This window comes from Camelus ferus, chromosome 1 (genome assembly GCF_009834535.1).
Source record: "Camelus ferus isolate YT-003-E chromosome 1, BCGSAC_Cfer_1.0, whole genome shotgun sequence".
Classification (NCBI taxonomy): domain Eukaryota; kingdom Metazoa; phylum Chordata; class Mammalia; order Artiodactyla; family Camelidae; genus Camelus; species Camelus ferus.
The window spans coordinates 41,368,471-41,384,084 of record NC_045696.1 but is presented as its reverse complement, the minus strand read 5'-3'; the positions used below and the strand labels follow the sequence as shown (position 1 = coordinate 41,384,084).

At 40.2% G+C, this 15,614-nt stretch overlaps 1 protein-coding gene across 1 annotated transcript in view; it reads left to right on the top strand.

The window, feature by feature from the left end:
* The window catches only part of ABI3BP (ABI family member 3 binding protein), a 241,633-nt gene that overhangs the window by 67,497 nt on the left and 158,522 nt on the right, over positions 1 to 15,614 (top strand).

The following is a 15,614-nucleotide window of genomic DNA, read 5'->3' as shown; positions in this document are numbered from 1 at the left end:
AAGGGGAATTCCTGTTTGGTACAATTGGCTGAATAGAGTAGGCGGGTACCTCTTAAGAGTTTCACAGCTGTGGCCTCCAAAGGAGAAGGTGAATCCTCGATACAGCTGGAAGGGTCTGTCATCCCCAGATTTCACTTTTCTAATCTTTTACTCTAATAAAGCAACTTTTTAGCAAGAACATAGAAAGAATTTTGACCTCTCCTACTAAATATAGCTCAAAATAAGAGCCTGACACTTTCCTTTACTTAACTGGTGGTAGTTTTATTTTATCAAGTTCAGGTCAAAATTTAATCATTAGTTTCCTATTGTGAGGTTTCTTGCTTTTATTTCACTGGGGAAAATTAATTAGAAATTTTTTGAATAAAATTTATTTACAGTGATTCAGATATGAATGTCAATTACCTGCTTATAAATTTTATGCAATTTATATTTCTATAGGTTAACACCCCTTACAAGTTTGACCCTCAATTTTTACATCTGTACAGAGAGCAAGAGAAAATTCACACTTTTCTCTCATCGTTGCAACCCCTTAGAGCTTCTGCTGTCCTTCTCTTTGTCATAAAATGTCTGAGCATGTGCTGTTCATTTTTATGCAAGTGGGATGAAATACAGAATAGCAGAGATTGCTACTGTTTATTACATTGAAGGATAAATATTACCTAATGGCAAAAAAGAAGTGAATATTTTATTGTGGTATGTACCACAAGGAAGGTGATGGATTCATTGAAGAAAAACATCTGGAGGTTGAAAATAACTGAAGGAACTATATAAGGAATTATGCTGAAAAATACCTAGTGAAAAGGAGCAGGATAAACTAATAGGAGGAAAAGATACAGTGTCAGTCATTGAAACCAGCTCATTCCCGCTCCTCCCTGGCAGGATCCTTAAAGAGTTAGCAAGAGGCTGTGAGCAGAGAAAGTAAAATAGCAGCCTGCAGTGAGTACACGGTGGCCCCAAAATGCAGGTGAGAGATGGCAGTTACGCAGGGGTAGGTGGTATAATTAGTGCCCTTCTACACGTAGGGAAGCTGAACTTCTGCAAGGTTACGCAAACTTCCTAGAGTTACTCAGCTAGCAAGCAGCACTAGGGTTTGAACCCAGAAAGTCTGGCTCTAGAACCTGAGCTCTGAACACTGTTCTCTACTGCCTCTCAAAACGTAGGAAATTTTTTCTCTTCTCTTACAATAGAAAGTACACGTAAGCCTTTGATTTGTTGCTTCTGTAATGTCCTTTAAACAGTGAACAGGAAAAAAGGGGCCATGTATCATGGAAGGAGCCATTGGCTGCCTAACTCATTAAGGCTTTTTTAAAAAATTATTTTTTATTGAAATGTAGCTGATTTACAATGTTAGTTTTAGGTGTACAGCAAAGTGATTCAGTCATATATATATACACATACACATATATATACACATACACACATATATATACACATACACACATATGTACACATACACACATATGTACACATACACACATATGTACACATACACACATATGTACACATACACATATATGTACACATACACATATATGTACACATACACATATATGTACACATACACACATATGTACACGTACACACACGTACACACACACGTACACACACATGTACACACACATGTACACACACATATATACACACAATATATATACACACACACACATATAACAACACACAATATACACACACATATATACACACACACTATATACACACACACACATATATACACACACACATATATACACACACACATATATATACACACACACATATATATACACACACAATATACACATACACATATATATACACACATATATATACACTTACACACATATATATACACATACACACATATATACACATACACACATATATATACACATACACACATATATATACACATACATATATATACACATACACACATATATACACATACATATATACACACATACATATATATAGACACATACATACATATATATATATATTTAGGTTCTTTTCCATTACAGGTTATTACAAGATTTTGAGTATAGTTCCCTGTGCCATATAGTAGGTCCTTGTTTATATGTTTTATATATAGTAGTGTGTATCTGTTAATCCTTCATTAAGGTTTAAATGAGTTAAAATATGAACAGCATTTCCTGTGTCCCCAAAACTTGTTCTCTTCTGCCCGTTCCATGACCACCACCATCTCTCTTTATTATGAGCTGTCCATCTGCTAAGCCCTACCAGAAGGCCACATCTGGCCAAAGCAGTCAACATTTATGTCTCTCTCCATACGTATCCTAGAGGCTGAGAATTTTCTTTTACCATCATTCTTCATAAATTGTTATTTATAAATTGCATCTTGTCTGTTCCTACACTCCACCCAAATAGAAAACTCCTGGGAGCTAAGAACTCTAGAAGCCTTAGATATTTTTTTTTCACCTCTAATATTGTCAAAAGTTAGAAGCATGGTAAATGAATGAATCAGTGAGAGGCAAGGGAGAGACCCAGGATGTCTGAAAACAGCTTTGGTCACATTGAAGATGGATTTTTCTCTTTGGTTTAAAACTATTTTCAAAATGTCATCTAATTCTAACTTAGTTCTTTCTCTGGAAATGCTTTTACCACTGGGGAGTATTTGGCTTTAAATCTTCAAGATTAATCCAGATTTTTCATTTAAAAAAACAGGAGTCTCAAATCACTTGATTTTTCTTCACTGCAGAATTGAGCAGAACTTGAATAAGCTTCAAAGGGGATTTTTTAAAAAAAGAAATTGGCCTAGTGGGTACCAATTTCTTAATAAATTGTATGCCATCTCTTAAACAATTCTCCATGAGTTTATACCAGAGAGGCTTGTTTGATAATAGATGCCCATTTCACCTGTCTTGATAAAAATAATCTTTTTAAAGTTCTACTTTTTTTCTATTGGATTCAACTGTAATGTTTTCATGGTCTTCCTGTCCTGACCAAACAATAGATAAACTTGGAGACAGTTTGTCTTTTCTTGGAACAACAATAAAAGAAACTCACAATATTCCAATATAAAGTACAATTTTTTCAAGTGTATTGCACAATGCATGGAGCCCAAAATCTAACTTTTAAAATGTATTCTTAATTATAAGGGTTCCCCAGAGAGCTGATGGCCCTTTTGTCATGGGTCAAAAGTGTACCTCTTCCCAGACTGATTGCGAGAGGCTTGCTGTTGAGAAGGGGTCTTAAATGGAAAGACAGTTGCCAATAGAAGGATAAGTTGGAGGGTGGTCTGGAGTAGATATCAGATAATATTAAGACTTTACAGTTTTCTTTTTTCTTAGGAATACAACTCAGAACCAAGGACAACAATCAGATCTTAGTTTCCTAACTACCCACATATTATTTCCTTAAACATTTTACTTCCCTGGACCCTTGACACTCTTGGCCACGTACTGATCCCTCCTGAAGGGTTATGCCATGAAGGCCAATGTTTGGTTACATTCTGGTTTGGATTGTTCCATTATCATTATTTTGTTCTTGTTTTCACTAGTATCATGTGTCACCAGCTAAACAGTGAGCTGCTCAGGGTGAGATCTGACCTCACCAGCGCTCACATAGTCCATAATCAGGGTTGATAGATCTGTGAGTGTCGGAACTCACTACCCAAGGTCTGCTGGGAGTTGGTAGGCAAGCCTCCCAGGCAACAGAATTAAAAGTGTCTTTTTGCCCAGGGTGGAGATCTCTAGGTGGGGGGAAAATTATTCAGCTGGCTTAAGGCATTAACTCTACCCTAATTCTTAGGCATGGTTATAGTTTATACCTGCTATTCTGGCAAAATTATTACTAGTGCCCCCTCCGTTTATCTCCAAAGTGTCCCAGTTTAGTTAAATTGTATGCTTAATATACATGTGGGAGAAAGCCTTGAATTCTTAGCATCGTCTCCCAGTCTTCCAAGCCAATAGCTCAGCCTTTTCTCTGCCCCTTTCTCTGGGGACACTCCTCAAGGAGAAGAGGTTTGCCGCAGGCTGGCCCCGATGCATCCCATTCTGCAGGCTGGGTGTGTAGTCGCTGCTCACCAAATGCTGGAGTGGAGGTTCTCACCAACCCGCTGACAATGCTGAGCACGTAAAATGTGCTGAGTCAAGGGGCTTTACAGAAGTGGGTCATTGCCTCCTCACAGCAACCCTTGAAGCAGGTGTTGTTAGTATCTTCTTCCCAATGAAGACAGTACATCCCCGAGAAGTTAAGAAATCGATGGGTGACAGGCTGTCTGCAGAGCCCAGTGCACTTGCCCGCCACACCTCAGTGCTTCCCCATGGCAAGAAAGTATTCTGTTTCCTTTGAACCCTATGTAAAAACTCCTTTCTTGGGAATTATTCCTGACCCCTCCCCCCCACATGGTAATGCTAACTAGAGCATTTAAAAAGAAATGCTTTTAATGCTTGCTGATGTGAATGCCTTGGCTTACCATCCGATAAGATAGCTAACATGACCTAGATTTCTTGTTTGAAAGGAAAGTATCCAAACGAAGTCCTGGTTTTTTCAATCATATTTCTTGTAGAGATAATATTAACGAAGTGATGAATTCACTGGAAAATGTGTGGGTGTACAGGCTCTCTTTCAAGAGCGAGGCCTTGCCAATCTTTAAACGAGTTCCCAGACAACACCCTACACTGAATTTCTCTGTGGGGTGCACATAGAAAACACAAGCAAGGAAAAAACTGCAGGCAATGAAGGCAACAATTTTAATATCTAACAGGTCTCTAAACTAGGAAAGGATGTGTCCTGGCTGTGGTGGCAAATGGGTGAGAGCAGTTAGTCATTAAGTATTTGTTTCCAGTGTCAGGGAGAGAATTTGTCAGAGCTTGAAAGGGAGGCAGGGTGACCTGGGGACAATGGCTGAGTGAGAAACTCCAGACCGAAAGCCAGGACGACTGGAAATGAAGATCTACCTGGTACATCTGAGTTGTGGCTGGGCGGCAGAGATGGGGGAGGGGCGGGTCATGACTGGCTTCACGGGCATGTGACCAGTGCACTCAGAGGAGCCCTGCACGGAAGTTTAATGCTTTGCTGTCTTGAAAATTTTCACAAGTTTACCCTTTCAGTTTTATTTGTCAGTGAGATCAGGTGGGACAGTGGTGCATGTGCTGAGGGCTTGATGTCCGGGCTCTTGCCTTGGCTCCCACTCTCCCCTAATTTCATTCTCAACTGCCTGCTCCCTGGCACCTCTGCTCCTGGACCGTCCCCTCCCCACCTTCCCAAACTTAGCAACCACTGCTGCCCTCTGCTTTCTGCCACACGTGGGTGTGGATGTGGGGAGTGGCTGGTGGGCACCCCCACTTGGTGACATCTGGCAGGATGTGGGGCGGCAGTCCCGGCCATGCCACAGTGCATTAGTGGGTCTTTGGCCAATGCCAGCTTCTTTCCCACCCCTATTCAGGTACACAGTTTGTCTTGGGTCTAAGGTTAGAATCCTTTGGGGTCTATGGGTTCCTTTGGGGAAGAGAGATTGGCTTTTTTGCCCTTGGGGGTGAGATGTGGGGTCAGGTGCTTTGATCCAGAGGCTGCCTCTGTTGAGAAAGGGTCCCAGGCAGTCAGGTGAGAAGGATTATGATCAGGATGAGGGGGAGTGGAGATGAAGGTCTGTATTAGCACAACATCAAATAGCCAAAAAATACTATGACAGGTTGAGACCGAGTCCATGAAAGAAAGGAAAAATTTTATATTTTGGTATCTTTAATGTTACTTTTAAAGTAGAGGATCCCACCTTTTGATTTTTGCATTTGTTGGGTCCAGAAAGTATGTGGTCAGTGCTGGGCGAGGTGTGTGTTTTCAATGGCTTTGCCTCCCCAGCGCTCACTAAGAGTAAAGGCAAACTCAGAAAAAGTTGCCAGCAACATTTCCTCATTGAAATGTCTTTGAAATGTTCCTCTGGAGGGGTGGACATAGCTCAGTGGTAGAGTGCATGCTTAGTATCACAAGGTCCCGGGTTCAGTGCCCAGTACCTCCATTAAATAAATAAATAAAATAAAACCCAATTACCTTCCCCACCACCAGCCCCCCAAGAAAAAGAAAAAGAAAAAATAATCTGAAGTACTCCTCTGTTTGGAAAAAGGGTACATCTTTCCTTCCAGGTGGCCAGCTGTGAAGAGTAAGGGAGTGTGGCCGAGCCTCTGGGAGAACCTCTTCCCCTCTCGAACCTCTTCCTTCCACGTGCTCCTTTTCCACATCCTCTCTTCCCATCAAAGCTGAGTTCTGGCTTCATATTTAGAGACTTTGCTCTCGCAGCAGTGAGGAGATGAGGGGCTGCTTCTCACTGCTGCCATCAGTTCTGAACAGCTCCTCTTAATAACCTACACACCCACAGGAGCTGTCAGCTCCCTCCAGAGCAGGTCTGTGACTGAATGTTCTAGAATCCCACCAATGGCGGATGTTCCTGTCTTCTTTGCCTTAGCAGTTGCTCTGTGGTCCAGGGTAGCTGCACCTTTAATGGACCATTTAACCTTTACTGTTGTCCTACCCTGGGCACTAGGGCCATCAGGCTGCCTCTTAAGGGCTTGAGAGAAGCCAGAACTGTCTCAGAGCCCTGGGCCCTAGCACAATGTTTTGTCAATATAGGCACTGGTTCATTTGCCAACTGATTTTGTAACATGTAATGGAAAATAATTACTGAACAGTAATTAGTTGGATTTGCTTTAAAATGTGGTTTATTTTCATTTGAAAGGATAAGGATTATTCTTACACACAAACCCACACACTTTTTATAAGAAAAAACTTCAAAGGAAGAAAAAAATCAGTTCTACAAATAGGCTTGTCAAAGACTAATTCAATGAGTAAAGTTTACCAGCTTTTCAAAAGATTATTTGCTTTTGCTGACGGCGATTTCCCAGACCCATAATTACTTTTTCCTCTCTCCCTGAAAAACATCAGACTTCACCTTTACTCTTGCCCGAGGCAGTAAAGGGATAGAGAAATACATTCATCCACTCTATCAGAAAATCTGTCTTGTGCAATTACTATGTTTACAGGTTTAAAAGTACAGAAATGAACAAAATACAGACTGGGTCAGGGCCAGATCCAGTGTGATCCTCAGCCCACCACGTCTTCCTATAGGACTTGGAAATAATCTAAAAGGTGGACAACTTCTATTAGTTCGTGATGATTTGTATTGCTGTAGACATTCGTTTTATGTACAGTTAAGGGCAGTGTGCTAGTAATCTACTTATTTCCTGAAGAAGTTGTACCACATGCGGGGTCGTCAATCTCAGCAACTGAGTATTTGTCTAACTTGAAGCTCTCATCTTTCTCTAATAGGTAAATCTCATTTGAAATCTCTTGTCAAAAGTTCTGAAACAGTCTTAGAACCATAGTTTGACTGTACAAAGTGTTTTAATAACACTTTGGGGGGAGCGTTGTAAACAATTATGCATTAATAGTGTCTAGTTTAATGTTCATAGTAGTAAATATTTTTATTCTTGAGTCTGCCAGGAATGGATTTTTCTGTTATGTCTGGTGTCTTTGAAAAAACAAAAACAAAAACACTCTTGAAACGCCATTAATTTTCCATGGGATCTAGAAATAAACATTCAGTGTCTATTAAAAAAAAAGAACTTATTAAAAATGGCTAAACTTTTATGTTCATAAACTTAGCAAGCACAGTACACTTAGAGCAGTACTGACATTATTTGTAACTACTGTCTGCTATCTGGACTTCTGGCTTCCAAGAAGCTTGGCAAAGCTATGATGTAGCACATGCCCAAGTAGATACCAGGATTTCCCCAGTTTTCTATAAACATGCCCCATTTGTGTTTTTCCAGAAGGGGCATTGAATTTCCTGAAAGGACATCAGTGATGTCGTTGCTCAAGACTGTCAATGGCCACTGGTCTAGCTTGTTAATATGTGATGAGTTTAGAGTTCCTTAATTATTATGGATGTGTTTTGTGGTGAGTTTTGTTAATCCTACCCTTTGGAGGGAGGCAACGACGATATTTGAGCCTTTCATTTCCTAGTAACCAGGCTTCAGAATGGGTGTGGACTGCCATTCAAATACCAACCCTTTGTACCTGGTTGCTGAAACCTATTTGCTGTTGTGTTGGTCAATGTGTAGTGGTTACTTTGTCTCTGGAATGTGAGGATGGGTAGGGGTTGGGAGCTGGGTTGGTTACACTCCTGAAATTGACAACTGCTGATATTCATCTTTCAAGCAATGAATAGACAAGTAGCATTTCTTTCTACCCTCTAACTCCACACCAGACTGCACCCCTCTCTCTCCGGGAGGCTGCCTGCTTCCAGACCCCCTTCAGGGACCAGGGAACAGTGTCGGCAGTACAGGCCAGGCTCTCAAGACAGAGCTGCAGAGCCAGGGACTGGGGCTGGAGCTCTGTTCGCTTACCTCCAGCGTGGCCACACGTAAGAGATTGTTTAATTCAGAACTGACTAGTGTGTGAGTGGAACTCGCTGCCTGAGCTTAAAACACAAGGAGGCTTTTCAAGGGTATTTCTCAAACAGACATTACTCAGTGTTGACGCAATAAGGCACGGGAGCTGTCTGCCAAATGTTAAAAGCTAAAGGGAATATTTAAATTTGGATTGTACCCACTCAGGTCAGATTACAGCTAAGTGTGGCATGTGGACACTTGCAGATACAGAGAAAAACCAATAGTATTTCTGTGAGGTTTCCATGACTATAGATAATTTTTTTTCAGGTTTTGTGGATGATTTTATTCTACTTTAATAGGAGTCTTACGATGTGCCACATTGATTTTTAATAAAAAAAAAATAGTTACCTTATGTTATCAAAATCAAAAGCACCTTTAACTGTAAATCGCACCACTATTTTATATAAATCTAAGAAAGAATAAAGCTGCTGATTAATGAGACTGCTTTTGTATCCCTGAGGGCTTATGTTTATACTTCTTAAAAGAGCTTCCTTTGACTCATAGGTATATAAATTTTATATAATTATTATTTTTGTAAAAAGAGGTAATTTTATTTTTTAATAAATTCTTTGTTACAATAGCTTTAAATCCAAGAAAAATTGCTGGTATAGTACAGAGAATTCGTGTACTTCACATCCAATTTCTCTGACCCTTCACATCTTATGTTAATATGGTACCTTTGTCACAACTAATGAAACAATATCGATACATTATTAGTCGTTCTTATTTGATTTTCTTCCTTTTTCTCTAAGCTCCTTTTCTGTTGTAGGGCCTCATCCAGGATACCACATCATATTTTGTCACGTCTCCTTTGGCTCCTATAGGCTTACTTTCCCAGACTTTCCTTGTTTTTGATGATCTTAACAGTTTAGAGGAGTCCTGGTTAGGTATTTTATAGAATGTCCTTCCATTTAGTTGTGTCTGATTTTTTTTTTTTTTCCTGTTTACGCTGGGGTTTGGGGAAGGAAGAGATCTATCACTTAAAAAAAATTAAGAGGAAAAATAAGCAAGAGAAAAGGTAAATCATTGCTAAGTACTCTTGACTTCAAGACGCCAACCCTTCTGCCTCACCCTTCGACTCAGAGTCATCAAGAGCCTTGTTTTTCCACCACGTCACTCTGTGCCAGCAAAAACGGTGGTGATGCCGTGTTTTGGAAACACTGCTCCACTGGGTTTTCTTCCAAATCACTGACCCTCTTCTGCCAGTTTTGAAGCTGTCACTTTCTTGACCTTACTGAAAGGTGTCAGGCAGTGACAGTGAGGACACGACTGCCCCCAGCCAAAGGTAGCACACCACTGGTTGTAAAAGCCATCTGAGAGATTTGAGAAGCTGGAGGATGGGTATGTCTTAGAACCAATGAAGTACAGTATTCCAAATTTTTCATAGGCCATTTCTCATAAAACAGCTTTATATGGACTATTGGCAAATTACCATTTGGGGTTCAGGCATGAGTACGTTGATCTTATGTCTCCAAATCAAATTAAAACTAGTCAGTCAACTCCCACCTGATAGATTAGTAAAAACAACTGGACAGTGAAAACCCAATGTATTTTCCTTAGGACTCTATCACTGCCCCCAGCTTTCAAAATTCCGCAGAGTGACTGGTGCAGTCCCCCTGGAGGCCCATCCACCTTCCACATGCAGGGCGGCTTCGTTGCATTCTCGGCCACCTCACTGCACTGAGCCCTGTTGTGGGCTGGTCCTCTACCCCCGTATCAAGCGGCCCAAGTCCCCGCGTGCGCCAGCGCAGCTGCTCAGAGGAGACCCCTTCTATGAACAGGCCCCTGGCTCAGTGCCCAGTGTTCTCCTTGCTGGGTCCGTATGGCGGCAGCTCAGGGGTCTCATTCTCCATCCCGGCGGCATTCCTAAGACTCCATTCCCCTCAAAAGAGCAAGAGGAGATTCCAGCCTCCACTGGGGACCCAGAAGGGAGAGTTCTCTTCCCCTTAATGGGGATGAACCAAGGATTAAGCCTCAATGGTCTTAAACCTCCAAATCACAATAGAAATAATCTGGCTTCTTTTTTTTTTAATCGAAAATAAACCTAATTACTGACAAAAGATGTTTATGGACCATCATCTTTAACAGGCTCAAAGTTACCTGGAAATTCATGTTGATCTTGAAACACCTCTCTGGGCCTTGAGTGTCTGAGATGGTGTCTGCTTTCCCTGACTGAGTCCAAAGGAACCCAGACCTTGAAGGCAGAGTGATGTGAGCAGAGTGGTGGCTGGCCCTCTCCTGTCAGAGGAAAGCCTGCATACCCTCCGTGGGTCTGATCTGTAGCAAGACATTTGCAAGCCAGCTGTCTTTAGAGTGTGGAGAAGGTGGCTCTCTGTACCTGATGGTTTCAGGGACAGAGGGAAAAGAGGGCACTAGGCCAAAAGATCTTCTCCATTTGATACTTGATGCCCTGTGTGTATTTAGCAAAGGACAGATGCTTTTCTTACATAATTAAAATAGAACAGGTCACGAGTAGGGGTACTGTATTAACATGACTTTGCTCAGGCTGTGTGTAAATGGTTGTTTTTGTGATCCTTTCTGAGAACAAATGACTGTAAGATGGAAGAGGACAACCGTGTTCAGTAAAGTGAGGAGGCATCTCAAAGAGGGGCATGAATGTGGGAACTTTCCGTTGTTCCAACTCACTGTTCTGGCAAAGCTGGCCTTATGTGTAAATATTCCAGTAATACTTCCAATCCACTGCTTCATTTTAGTTATTCCCACATCATTGGATGAGGAGAACATGTAATATAGTTGGTTACATCATTCTTTAGGTAAATAAACAATCTATGTCTCAGACATTCAAAAATGCAGAATCTGGTTCATTTTTAAAAACATAAAATCACAGTGTAACATTTTAAAGTATATAGTAATAAAAGGGACAGAAAAATGAAAGTTGAATATTCTGTTAAAGCCAGGGAGAGTTACTCAACAGAAATGTATGTGTAAGGCCCTTGACGTTTAAAAGATGTGGTTCAGATATTTTAAGATATATTTTATCATGTTAAGGAAGTATTCCATTGACTCCGTATTAAGAGTTGATGTCAAATTTTGTCAAATGCCTTTTCAGCACTTGTGGAAATTGGCACTGATTTTTTTCTCTCCCTCTTTATGTTACATATTGTGCATAATGTGTTTATTATGTACAATAAACTACACTTGGCCATAATGTATTATTGTATTATGCTGCCAGAATCAGCTTGTCAGTATATTTTATAGGATTTTTTGCATTAATATTTGTGAGCATGTATTGTTAAAGAAAAATTATTCAGTGACACTTGTTAAAGATGGCAAGGAAGACGATTCAGTGGGGAGGAGGTTCTTGCAATAGGTATAGGATCTTTAGTCAGGGAGAGATTTGGCTCAACTCCAAATACAACATGGAGAAGTGGGAATTATAGCCAAGGAGTGAGTGGACAGAAAATTACTAAGAGGAAACATCAGGGGTCAGGGAGGATTCTGGCTAAACTGACCTAACAAGGTTCTTGTTGAAGGCAGGCCAGGGTGGTCAGGTGTTCAGGTATCACCTGTGAGGGGATGGAGGATGAGGAACCTGACTGATGGTCAGGTCTAGAAGATGGGGGATTCTGGCTGAACCATCTCAGCAGGACTCTTTCTAAAACTGGACCACATGGAAATGAATGTGGAAGCCCAAAAGTCAGGGTCTCGTTGAGCAGGAGCTCAGAAGAGCCTGATTTAAGTTTGGTCAAGGGAGAATCTTTGTCAGGATGGCGTGTGATTTTCTTTTTTTGTGAATTTTTGCATTTTGAAACCTTTGGTGCTTGCTTTTAAAAAAAACGGTTTTGGACATTTTCCTTTTGGACTATGTCTTCAGGGCTCTTAGGACACAAACTTCTGCTTTTAAGACCCCATCATGATCAGCATCATAGCTGCCATTGAATTAGAACTGTCTGTAATTAATCATCACTGAAAGCCCCATGAGCCCAGGTACTCTGATTTTTCCTACTTCGCACGTGAGGAAAGCGGGTGCACTGATGTTATGTACTTTTCCTCGTCCTGGTAACTAGCTGAGTGGATTTGATTGCAGGCTCCAGAATCCATGCTCTTATTCCCAGAAATTTAGTTTGACATGAAACCAAATTATTTAAAAAATGGCAGAGGTAAAATAAATTATTTTGTTTTTTCAAGCCCCTTACCTGATTTCCTTTTGGATCATCCTGGCTTGTTGGATGGTGGTTTTGTGGAAACTTGCACGGCAGGAAAAAAAAAAAACCCTCCCTAGAATGACAGCATCCTAAAGCAGTGCGGCTTGCAGTGCAGATGTCCCCTAATAAAAATGTGAGAATTAGGATTTATTGAGCAAAGTGATTATGGGAGGATTATTTGCATTACAAAAAAAAATCTAGGACTTTATAAAGGATTTCGGTAGCACCTTTCCTTAAGCAGGATGTTGTCCCTGTCCTCCACCATAGGGCATTTAAGATATGAAGCAAATCAGATGTACTTAGTGTGCAACATTGTATAGGCTTAACTGTCAGGAATGGAAAGTTTGTTAAGGTAATTGCATTCTATATAAGTTTTCTTAATAATACACATTTTCTAAATAAAGAAGTAGTAGATTTTGGCATGTGTTGCCAACATTTATAATCAGGCTAAAGTGTATATATTTCCAGACCGCTACAAATCCTCAAAGAATTTCATAGTGCAGAACAGAAATAGAAATCCTGTTTTTCAGTTGTTTTATTTTTCCATGTCTGTGTTACCAACTGAGTGTAAAGGCTGCTGAAATACAAAATTTCAGCATCATTTGGAAGTTTTTAATGAGCAGTGAGAGCCAGCATATGCACCCAAGTCCTGACGTCTGTTCCAATTTGTAATTGGTTGTAATAGCCTATACTTTATGTGAAATGACTGCAATTATTAACAAAAATTACTTTAAAATTGCTCATATAACCGTATGTCTTGGATCATGGCACTATCTTTGGCTTCTATATGGGTTATTTTTCTAGATTTTCAGGACTTTTTAAACAACCAAGGCATAGTTGAATCAATGTGTATCAAGGAGGGAAATGAAAGGCTAGCCCTGAGCCACTGCCACAGTGGGAACAATTTTAGAAAAATGGGGATTTAGCTTTGTTTTCTAGAAGTGAATTCCAAAGACTTATTAAAAAGGGCATTTTGGGGACAAGATTAAGATAGCTACATAATTTGCAGTGAAATAAAAACACAGGGTCTGTGGTTCAAAAACAAGGGGAAAGATGTCATTAAATGTACTGAAATATAAAGTTTTTTCCTTTCTCCCACTTTTTCTCAACTCATCATGGTGCTATTTTATTTGCTATATAATGTCATTTAAGTAAAGAAAAATCAGGACTTTAAATTATTAGTATAAATATTACCATTATCTTTTGTGCAATGCCTGTTTTAAATGCAACTATAAGAGCCTTTAACTCCTAAGCAACAAAACTGAAATTACATAGTTTGCATTTTGCAGTTCATATGTGCCTACGTACTTTATTCTAGCCACACCAGCGGAAAGGCACAAAACTGAACTTTTTTGATACATGCGCATCCTACTAATACTCTGCTTGTGAGTGAGAGAGAACTGAAAAGAAGGAATCGGGTGTTGCTCTAACTTTCCCTTTTCCCTTTGGGTCATAATTTTCAGTGTAAGTGGCTGGCTAACACAGGGAAGAAATTTGAATAAGAAAGGATGTGATAGAATTCTTGGTCATTTTTGTTGCTTAAAATGCCATTGTCTTCTTTCTGCATCTGAAGCAAGTTCTGGTTCTAATGGAAAGTGTGGCCTCACAGGGCTGTTGGTGTCCCCTCCCCAGGCTTGTACTCAGTCATCAATGCAATATGCTTACCGTACTCGGCTTCTGAGTCTTACTGGACTCCCACACATCATGGGCCCTTTGGAATGCTATGCTAGTGGGCACCTTGAATGCTACACGTGGATGGAAGGAAGTACAGACATGCTCACACTCATGACCCGTTGGATGGCCCTTGCAAAACACAGATTCAAAGATAAAAGTGTTAAGAACTTCAAGATGGTGACAGCAGGCTATTCAACCAAGCATGGAACCCTTCTGAGCATGGGGTCCTATGTGACTGTACATGTTGTCCGTAAGGCTGCCTCTGTCTCAGAGACTGAGTCTGTAAGTTGGGGTAAGAATAGTACTTGTCAGGTAGGATTGCCATGAGGAGTGATAAGTGATGAATACAAAGTGTTGAACGAGTATTTGGCATGTGGAGAATACTCAGTACACGGTAGTTTCTTAATACCTATATTGTTCCATATCCCAAATAAAATCCAAAAATGTTATTGTATTCCTACTAGACAACTTGACTTAGGTTGAGCTTTCCTTATATAACCTCTGCTAAGCAAGACAGGCTTTCAAACAGGTGAGACTGAAACACGGTGAACGTTCCTTGATCTGTGTTGCGGTCATTAGGCACCAATACGATAAATGAGCAAAGCTCTGAGGTCAGTTCAAGAGGTTACCTGGTTTACCTTTTGCAGTGGTAATTGCTGTGGCGATTATAGCAAATAGGGCTCTGTGGGGTGTCCAGGAAAAAGACAAAGGCTCGAGTCATTAAACGTGGTGGAATTGCCAGGTTGTCTCTGAGAATGAAGTCAGCCCTGCAAAGCCTTGGGCAGAGAAGGCCTCTGTTCCAAGCACATCTTGGGAAAGGGGGAGAGGGGAGACATTTGAATAAAAACAAAACAAAGATATGAGATCTGCCTGGACAAGTAGAAGTGAACTCTGATTGACTCCAGCATCCAAATGAAGTTTGGTGTAGAATAAGGTTCAGGATCCAAAGTTACTGTAGAAATATTGTAGATAATACCCATCAACCAATTGATTAATCCTGTGGAACTGTTTATACAATGTTATTTTGTATGTCCAAAATGTCTTTGGCTTACATATATACTGTGTATTTAAATCAACCATTCATCTTGAAAACATCAATTACAAAATTCTCCAAGAAATTATTAGCCCTTGATTGAATTAGCACATATTGGTTGTTTAAATATTTTCTTTAAAAGCTAAATATTTTTAAAAGAGATTTTATATTTTCAATTGGTATATCTTGGGTGAAAATTAGATCAACTTGTGACTTTGTCTAAAAATTGTTTATGAAAATGATTGGTTGGATATGGTAACGGGGTAAAAAATTATGCAAACAGGATAAAAATAGGACATTATAAATATTCAGATCCCCAAGAAAGTGAGTGAT